This window comes from Pezoporus flaviventris, unplaced genomic scaffold (assembly GCF_033815535.1).
Source record: "Pezoporus flaviventris isolate CSIRO_AGI_PZ_B2104156 unplaced genomic scaffold, CSIRO_AGI_Pfla_v1 ptg000029l, whole genome shotgun sequence".
NCBI lineage: Eukaryota > Metazoa > Chordata > Aves > Psittaciformes > Psittacidae > Pezoporus > Pezoporus flaviventris.
This window is the reverse complement of record NW_026892577.1, coordinates 16124313-16152030: the sequence shown is the minus strand read 5'-3', so window position 1 is coordinate 16152030 and position 27718 is coordinate 16124313. Positions and strand designations below refer to the sequence as shown.

The 27718-nt window shown below is 41.4% G+C and overlaps 1 protein-coding gene across 5 annotated transcripts in view; it reads right to left on the bottom strand.

Moving 5' to 3' along the window:
• Positions 1-27718, bottom strand: part of ARHGAP22 (Rho GTPase activating protein 22) — a 159781-nt gene that overhangs the window by 60096 nt on the left and 71967 nt on the right. The gene's annotated exons all lie outside the window — the stretch shown is intronic.

Genomic DNA, 27718 nt, shown 5'->3' with positions numbered 1-27718 from the left:
AATTCACTTCACCACAGCATATCGCTGGGGCAGGCAACACCTCCATCCTCACTCCTTGGAATATAACGGACAATGCCAGAAATCTTCCTATGCACCCTGGGACACATCAATTTCTCTATGCTTTAAGTCTTCCTATGAGTAATGACAGGACTCACTCTTTTAAAAGCTCATAGACTTGTCATGGAAAACATGTAAAAGCAAGAGATCTATACTTCCGTGGGTGGTTCAGCTCTTGGCTTTTACCGCTTCCAGCCTTTGGTATACTGCTAAGTCATCACTGCACTGAGATGCATGCAGTTACCTGAAAACATTTATAACCTATAACCAATAACCTATTGGCTGGATGTGAAGTCAGATTTCTAAATCAGCAAAATGACTCAAATGAAACTAGTACTATTCTTATAAAAGAGCATACAGTTCTATAATACAGACTGTATAAATGAGGGGTGCACTCTACAAGGTAGAAAGCTAACAGCAGGGCCTTTTCTTGAACCATCTGTTGTCAGCTCACAAATATATATATTATTTATTTATTTTTTTTTAATTAGGAAAGCCAAGCTTCATACTTGAAGGAAATCCATTCAGTGTTCAATCTGAAAATCTTTGCCATAGTTGAACATTCATAAATCCTGTGATGCCCAATAAGACGTCATTGTTCCTACATCTGTAGTACCATACCAAAAACCCCAAGTCTCTGTTCTTTCATTAGGCAGTTTGAAAATAAGCTGAGAAGCTTTCAGGCATACAATTCTTCCACAGTAAACTAAGTTAACCTGTGTTTAGCTTAATTATGTTAACATATTTGAACAAAAGTGTACTTAAGCACCTTGGAGCAGAGAGAACAGAGGTGAGAAAAGAGCGCCTATGAATCAGTGATGTGGGCAGTTGCCACCTGTGAACTACCACAGGGGGTGGGTTGTGAATTCACATTATCTTGGAATGGGCTAAACTAGTTACTTCCCTGCCCTTGGAGATGGCCCAATACCACCTGCTTCAGAAAGTGGAAAAATTTTGTGCATGTAGCTACTACATCTCTTCCATCCATGATCAGACTGGCACACATCAGAATGTGTCTGTGTGAGTATAGAAGGAATCAGTCTAGTAAAATTTATCCACACCATATTTAATCTGGAAACAATACCTGAACCTAATCCCATGTTGCCAAGGACTACTCAGATGATCTTCCAGATCTAACACCATCTATGGCCTCACAAATTAGCCATGAATATCTAGATATTTTTATTTCTTTTTTGCCTGGGGAGGGAGGTAGGAAAGGGCTTTCCACCACTGACAATTCCTTCCAGAAGGTCCTGAACAAAGATTTACACTAGAATCCAGTTATTTTGAAGGAGAAACTCAGCAGTAAGGATGAACTCGTAGAGTTCCGTGAATGTCATGACACTTCCTCCTGCTATCCTTCTGTGGTACATGGGAAAAGATGTTATGCCCAAACTGCCTTTGGAACGTCCCCTTTATCTTTCAACTTCCTCTTTGCCAGCAGACGTGCCATCCACACAGCAACACACCAGGCTGGAGTTTTGCTGAAGTCTGCCTTTTTGCTCACAGTAAATTAAAATGACAAAAAAGAAATACCCAGTAAAACCACAAGGGAATTCCCTTCTCTGCCATTTTAACACAAGGTCAAATTTTGACTAATGCAGTAACCCCTCCCACCTGCCTAAAAATCTGCCATTTAATGACCTTGCACAAAACCCTTCTGCTTTTTATGCCAGTACCCCTATATTCTGCTTCATTTCTAACTCACTCTGCCCTTGGAGCTAAAAGCAGAGGTTGCCCTCCTGTTAAGACCTTTGGTTTCCAGAGGGAACTTTGAACTTATGCAAACAAACATTTGTGTGTCTTATTCACTGCAATGAAACACAGACTCCTTTTCTTCCATTCCATCCACACCTCCTACCGCCACAACTTACTTTGAGGAACCCTAAAACCTTGTATCTTCACAATGGGGGAACTCTTTATTTGCTCATATTTTTCTGTTTCTTAGGCACAGTTTTCCTTAATCAGCTCTCCAAACAGAGAGAGATCAGGTGAAAATTTATATCCTGACAAAAATCTGCAGACACCAAGAACAGACTGGACTGGATCCAACATAATCATTCACCCAGCTTTCAGTCTGCTTCCTTCAGTAGCACTTTTAGAAAGGACTAGTTTTAAGTGGGACTACAAGACCGCTAAATACTTTTCTGTTAGGTATCATCACTCAAAAAAAAAAAATAATGCATTAATATAGTTATTGGGTCTCTCATCTTCTGATTTTCCTTTCCATAACTTCAGATTCCCATTCACAGACTGGCTATTTGTGCAGAGCACAAACATTGAGCACCATCTTTGCTGTTAGCAGCAGGCTGACTAGTGTGGAGATAAGCACCTATGACTCTTCATACTGCATTTTCTCTAATAAGTTTCTGTATCAGGTTTCAAAACGCTTTACTAGGAATGTCAGCACCATCCTCCCCCATCTTACAGATAGGAATTGGAGAAAGGGATCATGACTTCTGTACGCTCACCACAAGATTAAAAAAAAAAAAAGAGGCATATGAGGAAGGTTTTTCTGAATGCATGCAAGTGATCAGTACAAAGTTGTTTTTTTTGTTCCCCTTCTCTCTCCTGTAGCCCAAGAGAATTTCACCATCTCAGAGGAACAGTGCAGTGACTGACAACAGACATGAAAACTGCTACTTTCTATTAGACTGTTAGTTGTGGCCACATGTTGGAATTTTCCACTGAATTACAGCCTAGGGGGACTTTCTGCTGTTATTTCCCACCTGGGCAAAGTCTGCATGAAACTCCAAGTGAAAGGCAGTAAGTCTCTACCTTATTGTTAAAGCATGTGATGACAGCCTATATGACAAGGCTACATGGCTCTCAGCCCTTGAGTGCAGAGGATGGCAATGACTGGTGGGGAAGGAGGAGGAGTGGAGGTGGAGCAGTTGCCCTCCATCACCCACTAACACAATGCACTAGAGTGACAGGCAGTGGAGGAGCAGGCACTTCCTCTTTGACTTCACCACCATGTCTGGGCTGGAAAGGGACCAAGGCTCTGCAGCTGAACATGGTAAATGAGCAGGCAGGTGGCCATCAGAGGATGGCATGGCCACATTCTGGGCAAAAGCTGCCATGCTATGTGAGCTGTAACACAGGAGGGATACCAGATGACTGTAGCAGCACTCACCCCAGCCTGCTCCCATACCCTCAAGTTCTATTTTATCAGATGGAAAGAGCGTGCACTCAGAGTACCCGTTTAAAAAGATTTCTACCCCCTGCAAAGTGACCATAAGAGATTTCTATCTGTTGCTGGCTAGGCTGATAAAAGTGGCCTTTTTTCCTTTCAGCAGTTTAGAACTCAGCCTGCCCTAAAACAAGTAGGGTCATTTTAGTCTGTGAACCTCATACATAAATTGTATCTGCAGAACAAAGGGATCTCAGGTCAATTATAAAGATCCTGTGGCTACAATATTCTTCTGGGAAGATGCCATCTACATATGCTTATTACAACCACATAAATCCCACCGTCTCACTTGCCTCGAGCAACTGTCTTTAAAAGCAAGCAAAATAATTATTTTTCCAACATACTTGTCATCATTAATTATGGCCAGAATAGCCAAGTAGGAGTTCATGCCCAGGCTTTTAAATGCTTGTAGCTAGCTAGTATGGCTGCCTGTAACTTTACAGCCTTTTGCAGTGTTAATATTAACATACTATGGCTTCATTAAATGAAGGTACTCATTGATGACTTAAGTATGATTCTTCAACAGAACACCAATACCCTTCATGCTTATCTGCCTCAGAGCAAGAACGGGGTTTAATTTATGGCTACGTTATGGGTATATTCAAGCACCACTGGCTGTATTCCTAAAGCCGCATTCAAGCAAACATGTTCCAATGAAGAAAAGATTTTCAAAATTCAAAGACAAGAGTTTGCAGGAATTACGTGCTAGAAGTCCAGAGTTAGAGGCATTTCACTGTTCCATTCGTCACTTCTGCAAAGCTCTGTGGTATTACTGTGTGAATATATGATATTAATTTCCTAAAAATCAGAATGCAGACTTTCCCACTGAAGTTAATGGGACTTCCCCTACATAAAGGCTACAGAATTCATCCTATGGTTTGTTGTTTTTTGATTTTGGTTTTTTTTTTCTCTCTAGTTAACTGGACAGGGCATTGGAGGGGTACAGATGCTATCGCCCTAGTACATCCCTGTGCTTCCTTATTCTGCTTACCAGGACTTCCTAAACTCCTTAAGCTGAAGAGGGTGGTGTGCTGAAAAAACACCTGATACAGAAGATTACAATGTAGTCTGAAGTCCACTTATAGCTTCCAGGATGCATTTTTATCTTGACTGGTTTTTAAATTACATGTTTCTGAAGTAACAATGACTTTTGTTTGTCAACCAGCCTGTGCACAATCTGGCTTCTGATCACTGTCACTCCAGGTATTCACAAATTACAGGTCAGCCCACCAAAATCAGGAGACTGGCTTCCAGCTGATGGGAAGTTTTCATTATTATTTATCTTCTGGTTTATGAGCCTTCACAGATCTTTATTTTAAATTCACAAGCAGCAAAAGACTTGCTTTTTATTAATGAAAGCTGCAAGATTTACTAATCATAGTATTAAAAATTAGGGTTTTAAGGGAAAACACATATTAATAAACCACAGCATATGAATGTAGGCCTACATATTTCTGAAAGGGAAACCCCACAATCTTGTTAAATTCTGTAAATGAAAGAAATGAAATTATGTAGGTACCTAAACCAAAATGAAGCCAGAAATCTGTCTGCAGCACTAACAAAGTGGAACAAGACAGAGTAGTAGGTTTAAAGTGCTTAATTAAAGATATTGATAACAAACTGATTCAGTAAAATATCTTTACTGCTGGAACTGAATGCAAAGAATAGCTTTTTAGAGACACAGCAGATAAAATGGATCAGAATAAATCATTGCAGATCTGCAAGTGTTTTGAGAGGAGCCTTTGCTTCTACCCTCAGCATATGAAATAGGTGCAATTTTGCTCCTAGTCATGCAAGCAAAGAAGTTTAGCAGAGACATCTGTACTCTACATCCCAAGCAGCATAATGAAAACGAAGACAAGGACAGAAAGATAGGAGCTGAACAGACAGACTGCACATGCAACATAAGCTATCAGCACAGCTTCTGTGAGATACCCTTATCCTGCAGCTCCAGAGCCACTGTGTACAAGCCCCCAACAATCCCCTCCAGCGCTGCTAGTAACAGAGTCACAACCTTGCCCCACATGTGCAATCAAGACGATGAAAGCCTCTGGACACCGCTTAAGGGAAAAGTTTCTTTTTCTCCCCAGAGTAATCTCTGATTTTCATTCTCATTACACAATTGCTACTGCGCATTCCCTCAAGCATACATAATGAAACACAGCAATGCCAGTCTCACCATGCAAACCTCTCCGGGCTTTTATAGGGGCAAGGGGAAAGAGGAATATAATGGTAAAATGCAAATCAGCCACATACTGAATTTAAAAGCTGCCTTTAATTATAATTTCTTCCTGTTTCCCTGGGTATTGGGAGCACTGCTCTAAGCAAGCCACACTGGTAAACAGAGCCCTGATCATCTTATTAAACTCATTCAAGCACATTACATCTGCCTTGGCAATTCACTGGTTTTGAACTGAATCTGAATGCTAGGCTACAACCAGGCTCGAGTACCCAAGGTTCTATACTTCAGCATTTCTCTTTTCACACCCCTCCACTGGGCTGAGACTGAGACAGAACTTCTCTTTCATGTAAAAATGTGAGGAAACAGTGCAGGTTCCTGTATCCTAAACCAAGATTGTTCCTTCTTTCAGGGTTATACTACTGCTTGCCTGTGACCTGCAACCCCTTTAGTCCTGCACTCGGCCGAGGATCCCTTCTTTCTGTTTGTATGGTGCCTCCTCACAGCATCATCATGTGGCTTGACATTTAACTTTCAGTTTTTCCCTTTCTCTCTAATAGAGCTGACAAGCAGGTAAACACCTTATCTTCAGAACTGGCAGTTACAACAGAAATTGTCCCAACTAGAATACAGACATATTCAATCAAACAGAAGATGCCTGTATTTCAAGGGGCAGCAGGGGAAATAAATGTAGTCATGACACTGAGCCAAATTCTCAGCAGGTAGAAGTCAATCAGCTCTAATGATATCAGCAAATCTTAATTTATCCCCAGCTGAGAATCTGGCTCCACTTCTTTCCTGTGCACAGCCACGGCTGACAGCTTTTGGCCTGTTAACTAAGCTCCAGAGCTAGATTTATACTATAAGTTTTTTCCAAAGATGCCAGAGGGATATCAGATACAGACTGAAGTATCATTCTTGTACAGCTTCAGCTTAGACTAACAAAGCTGCAGATCTGCTACCATAACACATCCTGTAGGTCACACTGAACAAAAGCCTCATGTGAAAACAGGTAACTGATACTTAACTGTGTTGGCAGTGTCTGCTAAGCCAGCTGTGTTGACTAAAGAACACAGCTATTTTCACCCTTGCGCAGTAATAAGTGTACAACATACATTCAAGTTCAGATTGGTGCAGTTAGAGTAGTTAAACCCACAGAAGAATCTCTGCAACAGAACAGAGCCAGAAGAAGTGGAAGGTATATTTCCAGCAAACTGGAACACTTTTTAATTCAGCAAATGGGTCTGGCCTAATTAAAACATCTCAAATTATTGAGTTTTTCATGAATTATTTAAATATTCCTCTTGATAAATAGATTTCTGCTGATCTACAGCAAAAGAAAAGCTTAGGAAAAACAGTGTGAAAATAAACTTAAAAACACTGGTCTGGAAGTCAGCAAACTGTCTTGGGATGACCCAAAATGAACCTGTCCTCACTGCTTTGCTGAAAGGTAATTTCAATTTAGGAAGCCTAAACCACTATCTTTCCACAGATTTCCTCCCCCAGGATCATTACTTGCCTAGAGAACAAAAATGGAGGCAAGTAACCAAAATGTAAAATAACAAAAAAAAAAGAAACCCCCAAACAGCAGCAGAAAAAAAAAAAAAAAAAAGAAAAATCCAATTTTGCCTTTCTTCACTAGCATTAAGGCCTAAGAGTTCCTCTTTGTTCAGAAAAGGCCCTGCAGCTGCAGGATAATGCTACAGGGACTCAGACAGTTCCTTTCCTAGTGGAGGATGGAGAGCAAGAGACAGTTGCATGCTGTGTGCTCTGAACTGATTTGATCTGTCAACACCGACCAGCTAAACCTTTCACACCACTAGCCTCACTGATAAGGACTGTCGGCATCTTCATCACTCCTCTGCTGTACACAGGTCCACAGTCCATAGGCTACCGTGAATTTGCATTACTATGCTTTACTCACTTGTCCCTAGGGAATGAAATGTAGTCTCTCCACCTTTCATACCGAACATGGTAGATATGAAGCAAATTTACCAGCAGTTTACTTTAAACTGCACTGATTCCTCCAAGTTTCTCACCCATTGCATGGCAGAAAATCATCTCAACATACCTGAAGCTAATGCAGTGATACACACTCAAAAACATTTGAAGAGCCAGAAATCAAGATGCTAACTCCAAACCCAGTAATAGCAATGCAAATGCCCTCACCTAACAGGTCAAGATGATTTGTTGCAAATCATTTGCACACAAACATTCAGGTAGCTTAGCCACCCCGTCACCATAGATCACCAGCTCTACCACGACAGCCTTCATTTTAGACTGGGGTCAGCTGCTCTCTACAGCAGCCAAAAATTATGATTTTCTACCACAGTACTTATTCAAAGACAGAGAATTAAATATTTAAAGAGGGAAATCATTATTGATTAGATTTTATAACAGGGCATCAATGGTTTATGTCAAGAACATAATGCAGCCCCAGGGCGAGAAAGCAGGTGGATGCAGTCTCAGGAGGAAGGACCAGAGTAGGAGACATTTAAAATATCAAATATCTTAGGCTGTGCAACATTTCCTCAAAAGGGTTGGATCCCATGGGTTTATCTAACATACTGGGAAACTGTACCCAGCCTGGGTCACTTTGGTTCACAAGTCCAACCCCCAGTATCAGTGGTAAACAAACTGTTTAGGTCAGGTATACCATACATCCCACAACACTGCAAGTTAAACAAGTTCCAGAACACTATACAAACTTGAGGCTTAAGTTAAAATAAAGAAACAAAACTGTAAACCAGAAGAACAGCCATGTCCAGTCAGATCAGAGTTGGATGTACAGTAAGAAGGTACAGAAAAAGTACAACAGAAATGTAGTTTTTTCGCTGTTGTATATAGAATATACACATCCATATGTTACAGCTGTCTGTAACAGCTACCAACAAACTTGCTATCGTATGAGAGCCTAATCCCATTCTGAAACCATTTGGATTTTAGCTCCCATAATAAACTACAGTAATGAGGGCTGCAATATAATTGTGAATTGTCAAGAAAAAAAAAAGCCTTTTTTCCATTTTAAAAATATAAATTCTGATTATCTAAGTAATCCTAACTGCTGTGTTATGATTAGTCCTGAATAATTAATTATTCCCTTTCTGTTTGCCCATACTGTTCACAGTTATATCCAGTTCTGTTGTATCCACCTCTCTATCTACTCTTAAGACCTAGGCAGTTTCTTTCTGCATGGAAGCCATCCATTCCTCTGAAACTATTCCCGTTGCTCTTAATTTTGGTATGTCCTTTTTGGGGATTGTTTCAATTAGAGTAGGGGAGATCAAGAATATGATCAAAGTCCTAAATCTATTTTACAGGAAGGCACATGTCTGTTGAATAAAAGTGGACAGATGACCATAGGAAAAGGGCTACTGAAGTCACTGTCAGAAAGAAAGCATCTCTAATTGCATAACTGAAGGTATTTTCTCCAATTTTTAAATGGACTCAAAGCTGTCAATAAATCTCCAGCCATGTCCTGTTGTATCACAGAACAGGCACACTGCTATGGGACTTGGGTGAGGCTTGGGTCACGAAATCCACGACTGATGGTAAATTTGCAGATGAAAGAGGCAGCTCCCTACAAGCTCAGCTTCCCAGGTGGCATTGCTTTACTCAAGTCAGCAGTGCTGTACTGACTTTTATCTGTTGAGAGTGATACCTGTGAAAAAAGGAGCACAGGGCAACACTGGAAATGAGGTAACTTTCGTTTGCAGTGTGCTCTCCTATGTGCCAAATTTTGCTTTGTGTTTTTATAAATTCCATATTTTATAAATTCTAAATTTTGTAACTTCTAGATTTTCCATCTTCCAATTTAGAACGTGTATGCAGAGGACAGGAGGTGAGTGAAAGTGAAGCCACAATGGTCCCCAGCATACACAATGAACACAGGAAAAGCTTCTGATGTTCAGTACCAACATTATAATGAAGATGACTAACACACTGTCACTTGAGAAGCTAGACGCTCAATAAAGAGGACAAAAAGAGGAGTAACATTAATAATGACTTATTCTTGCATTTCAAACTCTGGAACAGCTTAGCGGTCTGATGATCTTTCCCATGATATCAGCACCTTACTGGTGCCGAGGTGGAAAATATTCATCTAAATATTTTTGATTTGCTGTTTCTTCCCCATTTCTGCAGTGTATACATTATTGTTTCAGAGTACAGAACTAGGATGTCTGCATTTTCAGTCCTAGCAGCCATGGCTTTGATCCATAGGTGGCTATTTTTAGGAGCTCCGAACAGGCTGCTGCAGCCAAACAGTGTGAGAACAATTTCTGAAGCAATTTTGACTGCTTAGATGCTTTTTGATACAGTAATTAGAGCAACAGTGACCAGTACCTTAGTTGAGAATGCTTCTGACTATTTTGAGGTATGTTAAACAGGATCTATCACTGTACAGCAGCTGACAACAGACATGCTGTCATACACTGGCTATCCACTGTGTATGGTCAAGGAGCTGTTACAGAAGCCACTGCTCAGCTGAAACTTTGTCCACAGCACTGCCGCAAAAGGAGTAGGCAACAGTATTGCTCTGATCTGACCAGCAAGCCTAAGCAGTATATCACGGTAATCCACTAAGCAAGAGAAGTAGGGTTAAAAACTGACATCGCCTGACTTCCCTGTGTTCAACTCTTGCTTAAATGCAACATCTGCATCATTGCCAGGCTAGGAACATTGCCGCTTCTTACGGCTGCCCAGCAATATCCATTGCAAGACTCCTTCAGTTGCCTGTAAGTGCTGAAACAGCTTCTGCACAAGGTTGCCTGAATCATGCAGGCTGGGAGTAAAGGGGCAGTACCCTGGGCAGGTAAAGGCTGCCTTGTCTGGGATAGATCCACCACCTCAGCCTGGTCCTGGTGGCTCTCCAATGTTTTCTGTCCTGGTAGAAAGGAGCCGAGTGAATTCTGCTGAGTCTGAGTCACCCAGGGAAAGGGCCTGAGAAAGGGAGAGCATCTCTGCAAATGATCTTTCTGAGATAGTAACTTCAGCAGGAGATAGAGCCTTCTCACCATCTCAATGAGCTTTTAGATCTTTCCTTCTGCCCTCTAAAGTACTATCTTTTTCCTCAGCACTCTCCTCTACAGCCCTTCCCCTAGATTGACTCTTTAAGGTCAGTGGCTAATTCCCAGCCTGGGAACTCTGGGAGATTTACCCGGCATTTAGCCTGCTCTATTCATGACCTGACAAAACCAGAGCTAAGATTGCTGGTTGGACCCGAAGGACTTCACACACTACTTCAAAATAACTAGTCTTCCTAATTCTGCTGTAATGACCTTGCACACATGACAGTGGTTTTGCTAGGTGGACGTCAAACTGTGTCTATACCTGGCACTAACTGTACCTTAAAGGAGAATCAGGGCTTGACAGTCCCTTTGAAAACTGTAATCAAGCTTATGTTAACGTTAAATGCAAAATTTCCAGCTAACTATAAAGCTTAATGTTATTATAATCTATAATTTACAAGCAGGCATAACAAAAAAGAGGAATAATCCATGTAATTACTGGCCTGAGCCAGACCCCTTCTCCAAGCAAGAATAAAAGTAATAGGAAGAGAATGAAATACTAATCAACAGGAAGATGGTAAACAATAGGTTTCAGAGGTGGTATTGGTTTATAAAGGGCAAAGTATTCCAGACAAAATGGATTGGGTTGCTACAATAAGACTGTACAACAAGAAAAGCAGCAGGGGCAAAATGCTTGGATTTCATTACAGTACCATTTCCTGTGGCTCCTGAATTCCTTACTGCAGTAACTCAAGTTGTCTGGAGCACAAATACTGCCAGAGGAACCCAAAACTCTGAAGGGCTTCTCAAAAAAAGCATTATCACATCATGCAGTGTACTAAACTTGAGAAGGGACATGCAATAGCAAGCAGCAGAGTAGGAAGCTCAGAGACAGAAGGCCAGTTCTGCTCTGAGCTGGAACATGGTTTTGTTCCCTTTGCTGTAGCTCCCCTTATGCAAAATGGTGAAGATGACAACTTCTTATTTCTGTCTTGCTTAACATGGCAGAAGTTCCACAACAATTACTGCTGGCTCTAAGCTACCAAATCATTTAAGGCATGACTGAGCTAGATCAGGCACTGACACAATCACATTTCTGTCAAATTAGCAAAAGCACACAAAAGAGAGTTTACATCAGCCTCATGCCAGCTGCAGGAGAAAAGATACCTAATCCAACACAAAATTGGAATGATATAAGCAGAGCATATCTATATAAGCAGACCATATCTGTGTCGAAATAAAGCTTGCTGGTTTAGAGCCTAGGGGGATGTATTTTTTTTTTAGTACAAATATGAAACATCAAAATGAATTAAAATCAGAACAGTGCATGACTACATCTTTGGTACTAACAACTCGAAAACCCTGTTAAATTCTTGAAACAGCTTCAGACTGTCAGCTTTTCAGTACATGTCTAATCTCTCACTACAATACACGCAGTATTAGGCTCTAGTCTCAGCTATGCTTCAGGTCTTGTGTCTAGATTCATGTTTGCACCAAGAGCTACTACATTTAGAGGCATCCATCGTTTCTCTCTCCCAAAAGAGCACATCCTGTAATTTTTATTTAGTGTTCAGATAATATGTTCATAAAGATCTGCAAGTGTAAGAGTATGTGAAGATAGTGTGTTGCAAACTGCAATGACAAAACTAGATCAAAGAATCCTAGATAGGTTATGAAGAGAGAAATAACCACAGGAGATTAAAACCAATATATTATTTGAAAACATGTACGTTATGGAAAAATTAATCTTGGCAACAATGAGAGATGACAGGGAATGGCTAATTACAAAGGAATTTGTACGTGATGAAAGCAGCAAAGAAAGCATAGTTTGGGCTGCAAAGTAAGAGACCTCACATCATCAATTCTATTCCAAGGTATTACATGGCTCTCTGAATTTACATGTTGTCATACAGTTACCTGCTGTATGCCCAGCTGAACAGCTTCCCAGCATCACAGCCAGGATTCTCTCCATGTCATTCTCATCTGAATTAAGTGATTTTACTTAAACTGTAAAAAGCCTAATTTCTGTGAAAACCAGATTCCTGTCATAATTGTAGTTTTCAGGTAACTAGGTAACTAGTATTTGAGATCTACCTATGGAAAAGCAATGTTACAGTAAAACTGTTTCTGACTGTTCTGTTACTATATGGCTTATACACAAGCTACTGCAAACAGTTTGGCAGGACTATCACAACTACATAGATGACTCAGAACCAGTTCTACTCCTTTTCCTGCACATACACAAAGTAAGGTTTTTTATAAACTACTGCTCTTCTTTCAAGCATGCTGAGCTGCTGTTCAACTGACAGGCAGCTCTGGAGTTGTCAGTGGTAGATATAGATCCTGCACTGGCACATATTTTTTACTGCTGTTTCACATTTCTCTGAGATTTCCTGTAAACCTATCCATTTATATTGTCAGACAGCATCTTCTGCAATGGAATCTGGACCTCAGCATTAATGCCTACAATGCTATCCAGAAATAACCCACAGAACATTGTACAAGCCTCAAGCCATGGAGAATATACAATAGGAACAAATCATGTCTATCAGAAGCATTTTCCCTACAGTATTTCATGGCTTAAAGACAAGAAAGAGAGCAGAAAAAAAAAGCCAGGTGGTGCAGAACTTGTTAAAAGGGATGTGAAAACATCCCAGGGACTATACATGCTGCCAACAGTAAGAAAAGAAAATCCAAAGCAATTTGAAAAACAACAACCCAAAGCACCAAAGGCCAAAGCTGTAAGGAGAGAGGGCTAGCTGGCCCTTTTCACGAGTCTGCTAGGCCCTTCAATTCTTGCAAGATCTCTCCTGCCTCAAGCAACGGGGGTGGCACTTTGGGTTTATATATGGGAAAAATACAGAACAGAACAATAACGATTCCATGTGGAACCCATATTTTCCCCTAACTCCCTTCTTTTCCCCATCTCCCATCTGCTCCCTGCCTGAAGAGAACCCTTGCTAGAAGCCACAACAACAGCTACTTACCTCTGTAGCCTCTCCAGCCGCACTGGTGTTATTAGCGGCAAGGCACACACAGGCTTCCTAATCAACGTTATTAAAGCCTTTCATTACAACATACACGCACCGCTTGTGTGTTTATGACAAAAGTGAACCTCAAAGGCTCAATTCGTACAATATTAACAAATCAATGTGGTGCAACAAACAATCTGCTTTTCCCAGTAAAAGCAAGATGATGTCTTGAGTCCCAGGTTAAAGAGACCAACTCATCTCACTGCTGGTTTAAGACTAAATCTACTCTTGTCTCCTATTTTAGCAGCCTTACTTTATCTACACACCTCATTGCATGAGTGGATTCTGCTTTCCCAATATCCTTGTATGGTAGGAAACACAGTGTAAATCAGATAATTGACTATGGATGTCTCTGGCTTCATTGAATGTTTTCCTAACTTCTCTGTCCCTCAAAACTTTTTTGTTTATTCCCAAACTTATTAGGCTGCCATTATATCTAATCTCAGTCAAATACCCTTAAAGTCAATTCCTTCCATCCCTTTCACTTACAAATTTATATAAAATTCAGATGTCTATTTTTAACTTTCTATAGAAATACATTTCAGTTTTAAGAGCCGTGTTTGAATGCTGTACTCCACTGAGCCGGGAAGGAGTGGTCCTTCTAAGAGATGTGAATTATTATGTTTATAGGTAAGAGGTAAACACCTGCTACCTACTGTCTGAGTGGATGAGGGCCCACATGCCATCACCATCACAGAAACTAATGAAGCAGTTAACACTTCTGCCCAGACAGAACTAAAACTGAATCTCTTGTTAAGTTACAAACAGCAGGAAGTCTTTGGATCTTCCTAGAAGCTATTTAAAACACAGGTGGACAAAAGCTAGTATTTGTTAAGAAGTAAATATATTCTGTTATCCTAATATCCCTTTAGTGTTCAGATACTTTTAAAGGTAGCTGACAAACCTAACATAACTTTCCATTCCCACAGGTGTGGCTATCCTAAATTGGCACAGAGGACCTCTCAACTTGAGCAGTCAAGCACAGGAATCAGGGATAGACAAAAAGCAACAAGGCTGCCTCAGCTGAACTGTATGGTTCTCTAGAAGCTTGCGGTTCAGGATGCCAAGCTACCTTGCAGAAGGAGGCATGAACATGCAGCACAAAACAGATTCACACCCTGAATCTCAGGCCTTTCCATCCTCCTTGGGCTAGGTTTTTCGTGTTATTTATAGCGCTTCACCAGCAGCAGCCTAAGCATAACCATAACAGCCAGTGATGTAGGCAACAACATCCATACATGTCATTCATCCATGTACTGATGCCAGAGGTTTTCAAAGACTTGCAGGTAGATGGGGTCACAGTAACAGATCCAGGACATACCAAAAGACATAGTTTTGTATTTTTTCACCAGAACATTTCTCTCCAATTCCATAACCAATTTTGGATCAATAAATAAGACTCTCCACTAATCTGAAATTTGTTGCTTCTAGCTGAAAAAACACCCATACATTTCCCATCCATTCAAAGAGATGGAAAATGCAATTTTAAAATACAGTTAAAATGGTGTCACCTACTCTTTTAACACAAACATTTCTCTGAACTTGCAACAGTCCACTGAGTAATTTCAGTCTTTGAAATTCTTTCCTTAATCAAACTCTGGTGATCATGTTCTTTTTGACGACAAGCTAAATCTAGACATGACATTTTTTGGACTCACAGAAGGAAATCCTAGCCATGTCATTTTACATGCTTTGGACACCTCGGTCTCCAACTCCAACACTAAAAGGGATATCTGCACTGAAAAAGACAGTAGTTACATGGCCTGAGCATTTCAAATTGATACCTAAGGAAGGCCAGCTTGAATCATCTCATTCACTAACCACAGCTGCTGCAAGCAAGCTCCCCAGTAACCTGAGGGCAGCAATGGGAATAGAACCTGGCAGGTAAACACCTGGAGACAGAAACCTAACCCTTCTATCCACCCCAGCTTCCTCACATCCATCTCAGCTGTCCCAAGTTCCTCAAGCACCAGAACTGGAGCGGGAATAGCTGAGAGAGAATGAAAAATTAACTAAGCGATCTCTATTAATAACAGCTGAGAGGAATGAATGAAACAAGACTAGGTCAGGGCCGGGAGAGTGAGAAAGGGCAGGCTGGGCCCCAGCATGCCAACAAGGGCTTCACATTCTGAGAAAGAAACTTGGAATTAAGTATACTTAAAAATAAATCCCAGTCTCTGAATACCTCTCTCATGGCTGCAGTTGCAATGCTGAATTTCTGCCCGTAACAACATATCTGGCTTTCAGCCAAAGAGCTGAAAGTCACTGTGATCCTTTTTCCCCTCCTCCCTAGCTATCCATAATTTTTAAACATTCCCACAGCTGTGAAAGAAAAGACAGCTGGAAGGGGGCAGTGCTTGGGTATCCAGAGGCTGCTCTGACATTTGCTCACAGCTGGAATTCTTCATGGCCTTTGGCACAATCCCTTGCTACCACCTTGGCTGCCAGGCTGCCCCTTGAATGGGTGCAGCTATCAGAACAGTTTCAGAATTACTTCTAATTGGACAAATACTGGATTTTCCCGTAAGAGCACATAAAAATGGGCAGCTGTTTCCATGTAGGGAAAAAAAAAACAACGCCAAAACAAGCAGCAAGTCTACCTGGATTAGAGGTTCACAATTCAAACAGATGAATATTACATATTTCAGTTTATGAAGCACAGGCTGCATCTCAACCATGACACCATTATTCTTATTCACATGCTCCTTACCTTGCAAAACTAAATCCACCATGAGGTTCAGTTTGTGGCACTACAGTTGCTGAGCATGTGGTGAGCTCTTGGAGAGGCAAGGGCAGCAGCCAGGAGCCACCATGGTCTCCCATCTGCCCAGTTGTTTAGTGTGGGAACTGCCTGATGTTCAGTCTCCCTCTGCCTGACACAAACAGTAAAACACAAACACAGTAACTCACCTGGTACTGGAAGTAACTCACACTTCCAGATGCCCTCAAGCATTGTACCCTACCCCTATTGTGTCACTAGAGGTCTATCACATGACAGATAGTTGTCAGACAACAGTGACAAGTGACATCTTGTGATGGGATGTGCATGTATAGAGTCAAATGCAGGAGGTGTTGCCTGCGCTTTCCAACACATCATCAGATGCATCACTACTGCATGCATAGGAGTTGTTAGAATTTTTTTCACATGTTGGGGAAAAAAAAAAATAAAAAAATCTATGGAGCCTCTGGGTAGGAGCACAGCAGGGACAAGACTACCAGAATAATCCCTCCAGTCCTTGACCCACTTCCTGCCCACATCTGAAGAACCACCAACAAACAGGATGGGAGGGGAATGTTCTGGCCTGTGTGGTGTATGCTTGGCATCCCTGAATTAATCTTTTTGAAACCTCAGGCTGTCCTGACAGTTTTTAAAAGCTGTAAATACCGGATGAAATGTCCTAAATTAATATGCCTGCCTAAACTGCGAAGATTTTACTTTGGCTAGAGAAAGCGGATTTTTTTTCTCTCTTCAGTTTTCAGGAAACAACTGAGTTCAGCTTGCTAATTTATATACCACTGCTACCGTCCAATTTGCCCCCTTACATTATGCCTCAAACTTTGCCTCTCAACTTGGTTTATGAATTCAATACCTGAGATGCACTGAGGTATGGCTAATAACATCACCACAGAAACAGCTGACACAGATACCTCAGTTAAAATTTAGGCCATAACTCCATGTGTCATACTACTCTAAAATACAGAGCTCTGGTGGAAATAGAGTCACAGTAGTGACTAAAGAGGTTCGCTAAGTGTAGGCTGCTAAGTGCTAAGTGCTGTCTAAACATGCAGCTGGCAGTCTCCACTATCTACAAGACAGAAGTAACAACTGGTTGAGACAAACAACTAAAAATAGTGTAATGAGGGAGTGGTAGATAATAAGGATGTGCATGGCTCTTTTAGACCACAGCAAGTGATGGTCCATGCCCTGCAGAGTTTATCATCATAACACACTACAGAACAGCCAGGCAAGGAACTGCCAGCAGACAAAGGGAGCAGTGTGTTCACAGTCACACAATAGGCATCCATAAAGCCAGGAGAAGGAACTCTTATTGCTCCATTCTGTGTCATGAACCATCTACGTGAGCCTGCCACACAGAAATATACACATTCCCAGCAGATCTACTTGCTATTTTATATTCCATCCACTTCAGCTGAACTGAGCAACATTTGCAATTCACTTTCACAGATGCCTTTCATAGATTCTGTAAGTTAATCATGATACTAGGAGATTGGAAAGTATTCTCTGATAAACTTCTTATCAAAGGAAAAATTAAAAAAGAATGCTATGAGACAAAATAACTGATTGAGACACCTATTATAATAGCACATCTACAGCAAGGAGGAACCAAAACAAAAGGTAGCTTTAGTGCTGGTTCAGATGTGTTGATTCTTATAGCACTAATACTCAATTATTTTGTGGCAGATTTTATAAAATAAAAATAAGCCTAGAAGATGTTATCATTGACAACCAAACGAAAAGCTGAATATAGGTTAAAACCTGAACTGACAGGAAAATGAACTTACAATGCAAAACCCCATTATGAAATACTTGGAGCTTGTCAATACTCACTTTCACACCGATTTAACTAAATTGACATAAAACTCAATGCAGTTAAATAGCTGTAGCCCTTCAACACAACAAAAGTCAGAGTACATTAGAAGTATATCAGCATGACTTGGTTGGATAGTGAATTAACTAAAAATCAGTATCCATTTAGTTAAATGGGTTTAGTAACAGAGTGCCCACCAGACACAAGCAATGATGACTTCTAACCATCGATGTTCTTTCTTCCCTGGACTCCACGCCCCAGTTCTAGCACTATGACTGACTCACTGAGTAAATCAATCTGCAAGTTTGAGTCATAAAAAATCTTGGCAATATTCACCTCAAACTGAGATACAATCACAATTCATGCAAGAACCAGTAGGCAACACTGATTAGGCAAGGCTCACTAGACTTTGACCATCTCTAGCATCTGTGCTTTCCAGTACATATGGGCATAATGACAGGAGGAGTTCAGGTCCAAAAATCGCTATCCCTTTGTGGGGCCTGGAACAGAGAGACATGAGCAGAACCGTCGCCATGCGGTTTCCTCTCTCTGCCGTTTCTCATGGTCTCCCTCTTGTGGCAGAAGAGGCTCATTTTTTCTTTCCTTCAAAAAAAAAAACAAAAAAGCAAAACCTTCAATATACTCAATAACCAACTTACTTTCCGCAGGAGCTGGAACACATTGCTGAGTAAACACAGAAGAGAAAACCCAAAAGCTTTTTAGAAACAAAACAGAGGCTCTCTACTACCTCTCCATTTGTAATAGTGACACTTGCATCAGCTGAAGTGCTGATACCAGAAATCTGAGATCCCACACCACCTCCTTTTTTTATAGGTATGGTTTTAAGCTACCTCGCTTGACGCTCATATTTGCCCCATCATGACTGTGTTGTAAACAGTATTCACTATAATGTAAAGCTCATATTCTTGTGAGCTTTCATCTCTTCATCAGGAGTGAGATTTATGTAATATGGAAAATCGGCATTAGCTGAGTAAAAATGTTAGGAAGGTGGAAAACACAGGGACCAAAGGCCATTCCCAGCATGAAGCTGGAGAAAACAGACTGGAGTACAAACACTAGTCCTGCTCACATAGTTGCCAAGCAATTGAAAATGGGGGTCCATGAACTGAATCCAGCCTCAGCATCCATGAAGTTACACAGAATGAGATTTTTAGAACCCTGGCATGTCAACACCTGTAATAAGTCTTTTGTGGCACACATTTCAAAAGGAAAATTAGTTTGTCCTCTCAAAGGTTACATTTCACCCACTCTGTTTCCAGCCTTATCTTGTATTAACTACATCCAATGTCAACTCCTCTCAATTAGACACATTCATTATTTAAACTAATCCAACATGCCCTTGAGAACTGGGATTAGGAAACAAGGGTATTGCTGCAAGGACAGGCATATCTTTAAATGACTGAAGCTCTGGACAGTCCACAGATTGTTGAGTCAGGCCAAAAGACAGAAAATAAAAGTTATCCCCCAGGTATTACCTAGTCTCTGCGTATCAGATTTGTTGCTCAAGAATAAATTAATGTTACTTTTGATTACAATAATTTTATTCTACTGTCCACAGTTTACAGGCTTCATACAGTGTGTGAACTTTTCCTTCTAAAAAGCTATAACATTTAATTTCCTTAAAATGTTTTTCAAATGAGTATCAAAGTAAAAGAAAGCAATCTGACATAAATAACCCAAATGAAGGTGCACTGAAAGAACTGAATACAGCAGACAAGAATAGAATAACAGAAGCATAACTACTGGGTGCTTTCCTTCCCTATTTGATGTTTAGGCACTAAACATTCAAATTGTTAATTTAGGGTCTCCACAAGGCTGGAATGTCATTACAGTAGATGAGCTTACATTCTCACAGTGGGTAGGAAAGCTTCAGTATAAGCAAACAGCATGAGAATCACGTGCAAATTAAATACTTAGATGATACTTAACTTTAAGATCAGAAATAGCAACCTCAGGCAGTCATGAGAGATCTTGGAAGCCACAGGTCCTACATAAAGGTAAGAACTGTTCTTAAAGATGCAGAGAACAAGCCCAGCACAGTTCTAGGAAGAGCTGTACTGCTGCAGCTGCTACCTCCCAGTGTAGTCAGCAAGCAACACTTGGAATATTTGCATGTGTCCTGACTAACATGTATATAAAATAAGATGCGATCAGTCCATTAGGAATAACAGTTGAAGCCTAGGAAGATTTTAAACCAATGCGGGAGGGAACCTCAGCAGAAACAGGAATTTGACGCCACAGGAACAGGAACACAAAAGGAAAGAGCCTTTTGTCAGTGGGACTGAGTGCACCCTCAGCAAGTTTGCTGATGACACCAAGCTGTGTGGTTCCGCTGATACGCTGGAGGGAAGGAATGCCATCCAGAGGGACCTTGACATGCTTGTGAGGTGGGCTGATGACAACCTCATGAAGTTTAACCATGCCAAGTGCAAGGTCCTACACCTGAGTCGGAGCAATCCCAAGCACAGCTACAGGTTGGGCAGAGAAGAGATTCAGAGCAGCCCTGCAGAGAAGGACTTGGGGGGGTTGGTTGATGAGAAATTGAACATGAGCCGGCTTCAGTGTGCGCTCACAGCCCAGAAAGCCAACCGTATCCTGAGCTGCATCAAAAGGAGTGTGACCAGCAGGTCCAAAGAGGTGATCCTGCCCCTCTAACTGCTCTTGTGAGACCTCACTTCGAGTATTATGTGCAGTTCTGGTGTCCTCAACATAAAAAGGACATGGAACTGTTGGAACAAGTCCAGAGAAGGGCCATGAGGATGATCAGGGGACTGGAGCACCTCCCGTATGAAGACAGGCTGAGAAAGTTGGGGCTGTTCAGCCTGGAGAAGAGAAGGCTGTGTGGAGACCTCATAGCAGCCTTCCAGTATCTGAAGGGGGCCTATAAGGATGCTGGGGAGGGACTCTTCATTAGGGACTGTAGTGACAGGACAAGGGGTAATGGGTTAAAACATAAACAGGGGAAGTTTAGACTGGATATAAGAAAGAAGTTCTTTACTGTGAGGGCAGTGAGGCACTGGAATGGGTTACCCAGGGAAGTTGTGAATGCTCCATCCCTGGTGGTGTTCAAGGCCAGGTGGGATGAAGCCTTGGGTGACATTGTTTAGTGTGAGGTGCCCTTGGCCATGGCAGGGGGGTTGGAACTAGATGATCTTCAGGTCCTTTCGAACCCTAACTATTTCATGATTCTATAAAGATTTCCCGATTTGTCACTCTGGAATTCTAGGGCTTACAGAAGAGTTCATCCATTTTTCTCCAGCATTTTACTATTTATTTTTTATATATTTATTTACAAGGCTGTAGGCAATGACTACGATCATAAAGTAATGCTACATCTTTGTTCTCCAAGAGACCTTTTGATGAAGACTCAATTGGAGCAAACCTGGAAAGTCATCTTTTTGAAATGATGCATGATGTGCTGGTCCTATCTACCCTCGAAGCCACTACCAACTACACAGCAGCAGGAAGATGCACACCCATTGACAAGTACTGCTAGGAAAGTTTGCCTGTAGAATGGTTACAGAGAGAGCTTCAACTTTCAGTTTAACAAGCAATACTTTAAATAAATTTATTCAAGCCATCCTGACCATGACACTCTGGAAAGCTCCAATTGTTTGAACTTTTTCAATACAGTAACAAGCTAAGAACTAGGGTTACAACACCAAAGTTCCACCTACTCAGCATGGATGCCAAAGGTAGGTGGGAGGAACAACACTGCCATAAATCTGCAGCCTTGTTCCCCAATCATAAAGCACTACCAGTTGTGTCCAAGGACAACAGCTCTTTGCATATACACAATTCAGTCAGTCCATTAGGGTAACATCAATAAAATCACAGCATTCACATGACACTTGAAATTACCCAGGTGCAATAACTAATTGCGAAGTTACAAAAACTATAAAGAAAGAGCAGCCCATACATTTTAGGTAGAGGAACTGAGAATTTGTAGTGATTTTTCTTTCCCCTTCACAAATCCAATTATGAAGACAACATGAATTACCTGCTAGTAGCAGAAAGGAACACACCTTTTCCCTTATGAGAAAAGACACAAAATCTACCTGCATTAGCACACTGAGCAGGATGACACACAATGCCAAGCACCACTTCACAGCTCATTTCATGAGTCTGAATCTGCTCAAAAGTCCTTTACAATGTTGTCAGTATTGCCAAGGGCTGAAGACGCTTTACATCAAATGCAAAACAACTGCTAACCCTTCAGTTATCCCTGTCCTAGAAGGACACTTTGGATGACAGAATTTATGTACTCTCCTTAAACAGTGCTTCATTTCAATAAGCAGCAGCTCTAGAGGAGCATCATGGTTATTAACCTTGGCTTCCCTGGAAACAAAGCATTAAAATGATACAAAAACCCCAAACAGGCGTTGCTAGTTACAGCAATTCAAACAGGCTCCCCACATGAAAGGGGCTTGGAAACAAACCAGAATAATATGGATTAGCGCTAAGAACAGCTAGTCCTTTCAAAAGCAATGTCTACTTTTTTTGGAATAGATCCTGCACATTTAGATGAGTCTGAAAAGGTGGGTATGATTACTTTCATCTGTACTGCATAACGTCTCCATGCCCTCATATCAATGAGCAATTACTGTAAGTGAAGGTCTTTGATTCAAAGAAGCAGATGAGAAGAGGAAGCTCTTGCAATGGACACACAACAAGTAAGTGAATTTCACAGGTATGGTTATGGTTGAGGGTTACAATGGCCGAAGTTATGATATAAAATTACCTCTCTTCCCTGTAACATATTCTAAGCTGAACCTTAAGTTCTGTGTCTCAGGTTTTCCAGTTCATTCGCATGGATTCAAAACCTATTCCACTTCAAAACTGTGCAAATAACATTTTCTAGGTTCACGAGAAGTTGTCTCCCCTGCTTTTTCTGAAGATAGCATCCTCTGCATTTTCTGAGGTTCATCCTCTTCTAGTGATGTAGAAAGCATCAAGATGTATGCAAGGCAAAAACATATTCTAATACATTATTTAGTCATTTCTGAAAGTTCTCACAGCTGCTGAATTCTGTATGGCAATCAGGACTAGCTCTGTACATACCTCACAAAACATCAAGTCCGGTATGTGGTATTATGAAACTCCCGGGGGACTAGACCTTGATGGATGCTCCAGTTAAAAGTTATTACCTAGGTCATATTGATTGCAATTAGCAATTAGGTTTTAGATCAGAACAACAGGTCCACCAGAACAGAAAACTACTGGGAATTTCTCTTAGAAATCTGACTGGACAGAACATTCTGACACTGGATGAGGATGTCAGAACTGACTCTCTCCCTTCAGGAGAAACCTGTACGAGAAAATAACCCTTCCTCTTACACACCACCCTTCCCATCCCCCATCACACATTAAGGGAGATTCTCTACTCTATAGTTATTTTTAATCTAGATTAGCAGGCCTCATATCACTGGCTTTAATGATGACCATGACATTTAGTCACATGAACAGTATTCACTATAGAATCACTACTAATTGATAGCCACCAGCTGAAAGGGTGTATAGTTTTGCAAATCACCACTAAAATAACAACCCCTCCCTTGCAGATCACACACTTGCTGCTGAGACTAGCATGCCCTCCCAACCCATCATTAAGCCACACTGTCTGACTAGGAACCAAGCAGTAATAGCTGGCAACTGCTGCCTCAAGGATGACTTTCCCTTAAGACTGACAGAGGATAAGATCTCATCTACTGTGGTACTAAACGACACAGATTTGGACCAGTACTCTCTACCTCCTGGGATGATGAATACAGCATCCCAATGCTTTATGTCTCACCTGGATGGCAGAAGTTTTGTCAAGAAGCCACATGCACACATCATTTCATGCCCTGCACAGCAGCTCTGCTCAGTTCCCAACCTGAACCGGTGCATTTAGTTTGGAAGAAAGTAAAAGGAAAGAGATGGAGTAAAAACCACTGTGCTATGAGGCTCTGAATCTGTTCTTCACCTATACTTAAATGCCTTATTGAGCTCACTCAGGGGCATTAGCTTCAGGGACTGTCACCAACCCTGATGTTATTAAGTCATCACTCTTCAGAGCCATGTTGCACCTTGACCCAGAAAGGATTTTTATGCACAGTATGAAGGAAATTAAAAGCTGGACAAAAGCAAATCATTTCAGGAGGCTTTCACTTCAATACAAAACTTTCCCAGTATTCCAAGACAAAGGAACACCAAGACCCCTGGAGCATTGCTGTTATTCAGGGAGAATTGTCTCAGTATACTTCATTTTACCAAAACTTATCCCACACATTCACTGAATGAACAGTCTGTGCACCTTTTGATTCTCAAAAACAGCAAAGAAACTTGTTTGGATTAGTCTACATAAGTCTTCATTGATTCCTCTCTCCTCTGAGGGCTCTGCATTCCTTCTCCAACTGAACAGATGGAAACAATCCTGCATTGTCACCCAGCAAAGCATAACATTAAGACACCTATCCGCACTGCATTTAAGCACATTTTTCTGGACAGACTACTTAATGTTGATCTATGCTCAGAGACAGAAATGCCAAGTTTTCTCCCACAGTTTGCCAAGGACACATCACACAACTTTGAGCGTGTCACATGGGTCTTGCTTTTCAGAGCTGCTGTGTCCTATCTCCCACTGACTTCAGTGACTACATTTCTGAAGGTCAGTCCCTTAACTGTTCAGTGTCTCAGCAACATCACCTGTAAAATAGTAATAGATTAAATCTGTATTCCATCTGGATTATTCCTGAACACTGTAATAATATGCAGCATCATTTATTTTCTACATTTATGTTCCTCTGAACCAGTGGAACACTCAGCTGCAGATTTACAGCTGCTGCGGGAGATCTCTGCAAACAATAAAGCTCTGGAAATGCAAGTTATTGGTCTAGGTTCTTGTTCCAGTAGTTGGAAGGTAATCACCTCAGTTAAAATTTGTAACAAAATAGGTCCTGCTGAAACCTGAATCCAGACTTCATCAGGTGATGACATTTACCTGGTGCTCAGTGCTAGTGAGGCTGCTCCATTCTTAGACTTGGTGATTCTCCAACATCTTTTATTTACCTGAACTAACAGATCAAGGTCTCAAAACCAGACTTTTCTTTGAAGAAGTAGTGCCCATTAGTGGACCACACTCCCTGGTTAAATCCCAGCCAGCCAAATGACATTCTTGGTCTCTGACTTGTTTTCTTTTCTGTAAAATACAGACAATACATTTACAGAAATTGAGCTAATTTAGTGAACTCCAGATAGCAAAAGATAAGAGTAGGTGAACTTGCCAATACTTTCAGAAGTGGCTAGGCTGCATCTAGGCAACAACAGGTTAACACTGTTCAGTGGAGAAGCCTTCAAGAGCAGTAGATAACAAGCAGCACTTCTACCATCACTGAAGCAGAGCAGTCTTCAATAAAGAAGAAAACTGCTTTCTCATAAGAAATAATGTTAAAAACTTCCCTGAGAACGCTCGGAAGAGCCACTGGAAGAACTGGCAGTTCAGTAAACAGGAGCGGTGCTCCCCCTGTGCCACCAGATAAGGGCAACAGATCTTTCGAGGCACCAAACTGAAAAGGACAAAAAAGAAAACAACAACAAAAACCAAACCCAGCCCCCCCCCCCCCCCCCCCAAAAAAAAACAAACTTCCACAACTCCACAAAATTTTACAACTCAAATGCATTATAGATTCCTACTGCTAGCAAGACTGTCCAAAAACAATCACTTCACTATAACAGACATTAGGCAGTAATACTGAAAGATCTTTTCCAGAGCTTAAGTTACCTCTAGCTGCTAAAGACATGATAAAACCTAGCGTAGGAGTAGATAATCTCCCACCTGCTGCAGGCCCCTGTCACTTCAGAGACATCTGATGTTAGCCACCATCAGAGACAGAATACCAGACCTTGGGTTAGATCTAGTCAAGCAACTGTTGCAATCTCAAAAATATAACAGACTTGGATAATTTGATAATTAACAGCTCAGGAAGGGTTCTGTCTGGGGAAATTGAACTGTCAGTGAAAACAGGCCTTGATAATGACTTGTTTTAGCCATGGTCAGAGAAGGGTTACTGCTGCAGAGACCTCTTCCGCAAGTATGATATTCCTCCTGCTTTAGGTAATTCAGAAAGGAGTGTTGAGAGCAGAAGACAAGAGGTGCATACATAAAATCATAGAATAGTTCAGGTTGGAAAGGACCTTAAGATCATCTAGTTCCAACCCCCCTGCCATGGGCAGGGACACCTCACACTAAACCATATCACCTAAGGCCTCGTCCAACCTGGTCTTGAGCACTGCCAGGGATGGAGCATTCACAACCTCCCTGGGCAACCCATTCAAGTGCCTCCTTATATCCAATCTAAACTTCCCCTGTTTAAGTTTTAACCCGTTACCCCTTGTCCTGTCACTGGAGTCCCTAATGAAGAGTCCCTCCCCAGCATCCCTATAGCCCCCCTTCAGATACTGGAAGGCTGCTATGAGGTCTCCACGCAGCCTTCTCTTCTCCAGGCTGAACAGCCCCAACTTTCTCAGCCTATCTTCATACGGGAGCTGCTCCAGTCCCCAGATCATCCTCATGGCCCTTCTCTGGACTTGTTCCAACAGTTCCATGTCTCTCAGCATCAAAGTCATGAAATCAGAGTACGCTTTACTTTTATTCAGGAGAAATCACAAAATTCTGAAGGTTTACTTGAATTCCTCTATTCAGATGTTCATTGATCGGTTCTATGCTGCACGCCACTCACCTATGGCATCAAACAAAAGAGAACAATCCTTAAGCCCTCCCTGCTCTGGCCAAGTCTGACGGTAACACCGGCTTGGACTTCTGACTCGCTGAACAACTCAGGATGGATGAAGTATTGGGATACTGTGACTTAGTGGAAGGACTTGATTAATTAAGACCGTTATGACTTCATGTGAGCGGCTTAGTAGTGTATACTCAAGAGGATATAGAGTTGTGGGGGACTGGATTGGGCAATGCAAACAGACTCACAAAGCTGCTATCCTGTGAGGCAGTAAAGTGTGCTTTAGAGCATTTTCCATTACAAAACATCCCAGCTGCACAGTGCAAAACAAGTGTGCCAATTCTGTCTGCCATATTCACATGTACTAAAACGTTATGAAAGGGTAAACGTCTCTTGAAGATTTTGTACTGGATCAGGTAGTCTGCTGCCACAGGCAGTACAAGCCATAATATTGCAGCATAAAACCTTACTATGTGCTCTACCTAATCCAATATAATGATGGGTTCAGGGATCATGATCAGATTTATACTACCAGGTGATCTAGCAACACAAGTCTGGTGTGAATAAGCATGGAACCAGGATGCTTAAAAGCAGTAATTCACAAAACATCTCACCAGCAGTGATCAGGTATCCTTTCCAGCCCCCTAAACAGCTGCCTAAGGAGCCTCTCAACTAGTGTAGTCCACTTACTTCAGAAGAATTAATTCAGGTCTCTCTCTCCTTATGTGTTTCTCCTGTACTAGTCTCCCTCCACCATACATATGCCAATAATGGATACCCAGAATAAAAAATGGAAGCAAATTACAACATAAAATAGAAACATATAGTAAGACTCTAAGTCGATGCCACTGTAAGCAGGTACAAAACTGCCCAAATCTGCCTCTGGCTCAGACTGGTAAACCCCTGAAAGTAACATCTAAGGGAACATTCATATTGCTGCTGCTTTCAAGCAGATTC